This window comes from Sphaeramia orbicularis, chromosome 4, assembly GCF_902148855.1.
Source record: "Sphaeramia orbicularis chromosome 4, fSphaOr1.1, whole genome shotgun sequence".
Taxonomy (NCBI): domain Eukaryota; kingdom Metazoa; phylum Chordata; class Actinopteri; order Kurtiformes; family Apogonidae; genus Sphaeramia; species Sphaeramia orbicularis.
The window spans coordinates 40612114-40619463 of record NC_043960.1 but is presented as its reverse complement, the minus strand read 5'-3'; positions in this window follow the sequence as shown (position 1 = coordinate 40619463).

Sequence of the window (7350 nt, the reverse complement as noted above, 5' to 3'; positions counted from 1 at the left end):
TCTGTGGTAACATCTTTTGCGCCCTCCCCCAGTCACACTACCAATTCAACGTATATAAGCTCCATCAGACCCACTCAACAACAACCCCACCACCACCACACACACACACCATTGCAATTTTTTTTCCAGGGAGCGGTGGCAGCAGGAGGTTCATGATGAGGTAAAGGGGCGTTTGTTCAAAAGAGGTTGATAAATACTGGTCAAGTGGATTTACATGACCACTAGAGGGAGTGGTGAGTCACTCTGCTGGTTTCCCACGGTGACAAAAACTATGGGATGTGATAGTATAAGAACTGCTACAAAACAACTATTAGTGTCAAAGAAAAAGACAAAGTGACAAAAGCTAGAGGCACTGTTATTTTTTTCACCACTGGACACAACTTTAAATGAAAAGAATTTAGTTTGATGCTGAAATCACAGCGTTTCTTCTACACAGGTGGGTTTGATTATGAAGTTTATGAAGGTAAAAAAGTTATAATGCGATGTTAATATATTCGCTAAATTCATTGTTTGTTGATCTGTGGTTCAGACTAAACTGTGACAGTTCTGACCTTGTTTGAACAATTCCCAACAGATCTTTAGAGCAGATACTGACAACACAAACTGAAGTGATTTGTGGTTTTACTGTGGCTGTTTTCTGTCTAAACAGAGCTACGCTAACAGAGCTATCATGTAAACTATCAGCTGATGCAGCACATGAAAACAACAGACACAGTGTTATTTTGACCAACTGTTAAAGTAACCAGGTATGAGTTTTAGTTTGAAGGAGGAAATTTGATGATACCATATTACAGATGTGTGTAAACAATGAGCTTTAAACTTTCATCAGTGAGAGATACAGTCTGTGGATACATAGGGTTGACTAGTTGCTGGTTTTAGTAGTCCAAAGTGTTTTCTGGTACATGACTTCCCCCTACTGTTGAGGGTTTGAAATATAAACAATAATCCTCTTAACCACAGCGTCTGTTGGTCAGGTCTAGTATCTCAACATCTTCATCTCTCTATTGTCACAATCTAATGGAACCTGTTCAGAATGTGAGTTCCTCTCTCTGCTGTTTAATGCTGCGACATCTCCCAAATACACCCTTCAATTTGGCGGCCTATTTAAGCCTATTAAAAAGAGTTTCTCAGCCCTCCCTCAAACATGTCAATACTACCGCTTCAGTGCATTGCTGCTGCCAGCCCTTTGAGCCCCCCCTTTCACCATCCTAGCATCCAGCTGTGGGCTCCAGGGGGGAAAGATATTTATTCATCATTCTTCAATATCTATATGTCAACATATCTGTGGGGAATGATGAGCTTGGAGCCCTGACGCCAAAATATATTTTGCTGTGGTAATAAAACATTTTAGATGTGAGTTGTCTGACTGAAATAAATAAAATATTCTGAGTGACAATAAAGGAGTTTTGACAAGGGTGTATTTTTATTTTTTTATTTTTGTTTTTCTTAGAAATATTGGACCAAAGATTCTTTCCTAATATAAAAACATACAAAAGGTTTGGGAATAGGTGTCATTTTAAATCAACACACATGCACAAAGAAAGACCAGAGTGCCAATATAAGTGTAAAGCTTTTCAGTGTGATTTGTGCTACGTTTAAGTGGACTCCATTCAGCTTAGTGGCCCTTGTAAGGTTTTTACAGGTTGTACATGACCACAGGAAAATGGCCTGTGAATGATGTGAAGATGAGATAAGGATCATGAACCAAAAAGGTAAAAGAACGGCAATCATTTCCCTTTAATCTCCAATTATTTGACAACGATCATTTAACATCAGCATAATAAAATGTCCACAGATTGGTAGTTAGCGTTTTTATGACATTTTTGTGCTATTTGACGAAGCGGCGTGAGGAAAAAAAAAAAAAGATAAGGCACAAAGAGAGAAAAAGGAACAGAATGGCCAAAGCATTTTAGCATTCTCCTGCACTACAAGAGTTTCACAAAACATTACTGCTAGTGCTATTAGTAGTGCACCTTGAAACCTTTTACCGTGTTGCTGCAAGACCATTCAAGTGTTAGCAAGTGCGTTTTACTATTAAAGCACATAGCATGAAGCTCAGTCACTGGAGAGATGAAACTGAAAATACAATTTCCCTTCATAATATTATTCACCTATAAGAACGTAGAGTCCCGGAGTTCCAGATCCAACTCTAATGTCTTTTCCATACCCCAAACCAAGCATATTCTTCACTACTTCCTGTAAATGTGAGGTACATCAAGTTATTCCTTCAGCTTTTTTATCAGCCCACCATCCACATCCACCATCTGGTAAATGGGTTGTGGCTGGCAAATATAGCAGTTTATTTTCATTTTACTGAGTTGGGAACTTATTTCTACAGATAGAGAGAAAATCATATTTCACCGGCAGATCTCAGTCCTGCTTGACATTGATGTATTACTTTGGTCTGGAGCATTCCCATTCACTTCGGTAATTGCATTTAGATTTCAGCACCTGCATACTGGAAGAAAAATCTGAAATGTAAACAAACCAGAAAAATAATATTATCCAGTTTGAAACTACGCCTGAGGGGGTTTATATATGATAACGCTCTCTGAGACAATAACACAGTTGAGAGCAGGAGATTTCGTTCAGATCACAAAAGCATCGATGCTTCATGGCGAGTTGTGCACACTCCTTCCTATTACATATGAGAAAACCTCATTACTGTGGTAGCAAGGCTAGTTATTTTGTTTGCCCTCTTAAACATCAGACAAATAACAAAAAATGCCCATCACTAAAATAAAAATGCAATAGTAACGTCCTCACATGGTTGGTTTTGTCAACGCTACAGATCCACGAGGGAGGAAGTCAGCATCCACCATGAACAACAACATTTGGAACAAAACGGTGATATTCTTCTAAGAAATACAAGCGCTCTTGAGTGAATAAGAAGGCAAACTGAATGTAACACAAGCCACAAAGATGCCACACACACACAAGCAAACAATACCGGGAGCAGAAGACAAGTAATTAGACTCTTTTAGCTCATTTCCACTCATTTTCCAGATGACAGTTTTCCAGTTCGCACCCCTTTGTTGCCAGCACTTTATAAATGCTCCTCTAACCTCATTCGCAAAGCTGACTTAAAAAAAAACAAACAAAAAAAAACATACACACTGATTACCAAACAGTAATGGACCACATCATAAAACAAGAATCAAGAATAATGAACGTCCGGTAAATGTGTACATTGTTACAAAAGACTGACCAAAAATAACACAAACTTCATCACACACACCTACATTTTTTCCTCTGCTAAATAACTAAACACCATCTGTGCACATACTGACACAGAACTGAGCTGATCCTACAAACGCCTGGAGCTGCTCCATTAACCCAGAACATCCACCACCGACCAAAACCATCTACTGATATAAACTGTTTAATACATGTTGATCCACTAATCCTATCAATACATGTAAATAATTGGTGTAAAATGCAGTTTGCCATCTCTTCGTGGTCATCAGATATGACCCATTTGGATGTTCAGAAGCTCCGTAGTGAACGTGGAAACACCGTCATCTTCTACAACATTGATTCATCAGTAAACCCATGGAGTTGGATTAATGACAGTGGATGGAGACACTTGTTTTATGTTCAGTTAATGCAGTTAATGCAGGTAGGGTTAGGGGGGCTTGCCGGTGGGAGCATGGGATCACTCCTGGGTGTTTTTTTTCCTTCAAGTTAGAACATGTAGCAGGTGGAACTAATGTTTTAGCATTGGAGCACCCTGGACTCATTTTAGGGATGTACAACAAACCAATCTACTGCCATGGTGATCTGTCACTGGACTAGACAAAGAGTTTAGGTTTGAAGAATGGACAAGGATTGGACTGGAAAAGAAAAATGTGCAATGTTTCTGTTTTTGCAGTTTGTACGGTTTGCTCTTCAATGTTCTGAGATGTGCAATGGAAACAGGCTCATTGCAGCCACTAATATTGTTAAAATGTTCATTTTTGTTGCCAAAATTTGTTTGTTGTTCTAAAAAAAAAAAAGGAACTTTATTGTCATAGTTAGAAGATAATTGTGTACTTTCCTATTTTTATTTGGAGAAAATATTATCTCAGTGAGCAGTCTTGTTGAGTTTATTTGTATTGTTCAAGCAAAAATCGAAGTTATTTTTCATTTACACAATAAATTATTCAAGGACAAACAAAAAGTATTTGTTATAATATTGATTTTTCTTTCAAAAAAAGTTATAATTGCACCACTGTTGTAAAGTTGTTGGGGTTGAGGGGGGCCTGGAGATTTTTTGTCCTCCAAAGGGGGATCCGAGAGAAAAAGATGGAGTACCACTGAATTAATGATATATTTTACCGAAAAAGCCACTTTTCTTCAGTTTTATCTGTTTTGATGTAATAACCTTTGATTTTACTCTGAGCTTTTATGAACATCTACACAATCAGTGAATTAAATATAGAAAAATACATGATTTATACTGTAAAAATAAAAAAATACAGATGATAATATTATAATAAATAGTGATAAATCACTTAGAAAATGTTAAATATAGAGAACAATTTATTTGGTAACTGCTACAAAAGTAGTGGTGGGTCTTTATGAATTCAAAAGGCCTGGTGAGTCACCATGGACATAAAATGACTGCCTGGGCTGACAGTGCTGAACCAGAATATGGCAACCTTCCTATCTGTGCTCCCACAAATTACCATAATATATATCTGAATAATCTCTAAATGAAGTGTGCATTAGTTTGACGAGATTAACCAGCAGGATAAGTGACTTGTAAGTGACAGCATCAACGTTCAATAAAACAAACGGGCCTTTCTTACCAATTTGAGATTAAAGCCTTTAATAGGCATTTGATAGTCATATTATAATTTTATGGTATAGGCTTATCACTCACTATTTGCTAATGTGAGGTTGAGGCAAGATATTATAGCCGATAAAAGGCAAATCATGTTTAATTAACAGTGTAGAGCTTTAAAATCCTGACACTGCTGCCTTAGAGTAAAATACTTTACACAGGCAACTAAAGGTTAGTTGAGCTACATGTGCAATACAGTGTGATTGGAGATCCAACCATATGTTCTCAAGGATGACCTAAGATGAATGCATCACTTTAGCCTCTTCTCCTGATGGATCACTCATTTACTTTTTGACGTAGCGGTCAATTGGGCTTGACCAAGGACCCTAAATCTGCCACTTAGCTGATCTCTGCAAACCTGGTGGTGAATGATGTCTCCTGAGTGGCAGCTAGTCAGTTCTGCTTCAGACAACAGATATCCTTTCAGTTACAGGAAACTGCTGAGATTCGTTATTCAAAAAGCAGCAATTTATCTGTGTTTGCAGAAGGATACCAGTCTATTTACTATCATACGTATGAACATAAGTCATGTGACTGCCATCATACCATTTGTGCAAATAAAAGCCAGTCCTTTCCTTGTCTGTTCACTGGAATGTCATGCAGGTTTTTATTATCTTTTCCATGACATCCTCACAGTCTTGTAATATAAAATGCTTCTCCAGTCTAAAATATGCTTCTTATTGTGCAGACGTTCAGATAAAAGCACTCTCTTCTGCTGGCTTTAACAGTAACGGACCTGACCGAAACTAAGAAAGGGAGAGAGAGGGGTGAAAGGAGAGGACAGGAGGGAGCTGTTGAGTGTCTGCTGATGGGCTAACTCAATTTCAGAGAACACAATGGAGCCAGCAGCTGATTTCCAAAAGGCAAATTGTCATTCTGAGCAGTATGGCACCTGTCTGGTGAGTTCATCTCCGGTGCGGAGGGGGTACTCAGGGGAGGAGGCCGAGACAAGAGCAGAAGACCACATTATGCAGTATACCTTACAACGGGAGGGAAATGAAAGTGAAACAATTTGTGGTGCGTTTGAAATGCATTGAAATGAAAACAGGGGAAGCTCTCAAAGCTGCCACTGGAATTCATTCACAGGTCACTCAATTGGTTTCAAGCAGACTGAGTAGGTGAACAGGCGGGGATCGAGTGAATCGACCCAGACAATGATGCTGTTGCTTAGGAGACGGTCCAAGAACCACGAACCCCAGGACTACTGCCGCCAGTCCGTGTGCTCTCAAACCCAGCCGCTTCCCCCCCTTCCCCCCATCGCACCCGTCTTCCATGCCTATTATTTCCCCATCTTTCAGACTGTGTGTGATTCTCAGCTGCATGCAGCCCCCCCCCCCCTTCATACAGTGGTCCAATTACAAAGCTGTCTGCACAGATTAAAGAGGCAGCCAGTCTGACAGCAGCTAAACACTTCAACATACACACACAAAACGGTGCACTATGAGCAAACACTACAGCTAACCCCATCAGCAGACAGAAATCTACACATGTACATATCCTGACTATACCCTAACACCTCACCTGACAACTCTCTGACACACACTCTCACACCCACACACCTGGCTGTCAGTGCAAAACACTTGACCCTATCAAGTGTACACACACACACAGAAACCCTGAGCACAAAGGACTGCCACTACAGTCTGTCACATGCAAGAAAAACAAGCTGTAATGTGAGTAAGAGCTCCTAATTGAAGGTGCTATCTTTATAATTGCTGCTGTAACAATCTGCCAGGGTTACACTCAGTCCTCTTGAATGTTCAGTGCTATAGTCTTTCACCTAGTCCCTGACACAGTGTTCAGGAGTACACGTATTTACAAGGGTAAAAGAAACGAAATCCTCCATACTGTTACTAAAGTGTTGCGTGGTTGTTCATTGTAAAACATCTTTGAGTACTTAGAAAAACGCTATATAAAACTGATGTATTATTATTATTATTATTATTATTATTATTATTATTAGTCTTCTTGAATTCATCCAGAAAATATGCTTGCTAGTTTCTACCATACACATAACATAGACCAGGGGTGTCAAACATACGGCCCAGGGGCTAAAAACCAGCCCACCAAAGATTACAGGATGAATCTGCAAAAGGAAAAAATTGCATTGAAGATATCAGATATTGCATTTTGGCAAGGGTGTCAAATTACATTATGAAAATATTTACATTTACAAACCTAAACAAATATCAACAACCTGAAAATTTTTAAGGAAAAAAAAAGGAAAATTTTAACAAAATAATAGATTCACTGTGATCTGTACATTGTGTTAATGGTAAGCTAAGACATAATATTGTTGAAACTTTACTTATTACCTCCGCCAAGGAGGTTATGTTTTTGCTGTTTGTTTGTCTGTCCGTTAGTGTGCAACATAACTCAAAAAGTTATGGACAGATTTTGATGAAATTTTCAGGGTTTGTTGGAAATGGGATAAGGAAGAAATGATTACATTTTGGTGGTGATCGGGGGTGGGGGGGCCCACGGGGGGGGCCACTGATCAGCCTTGGCGGAGGTCTGTGCTCTCC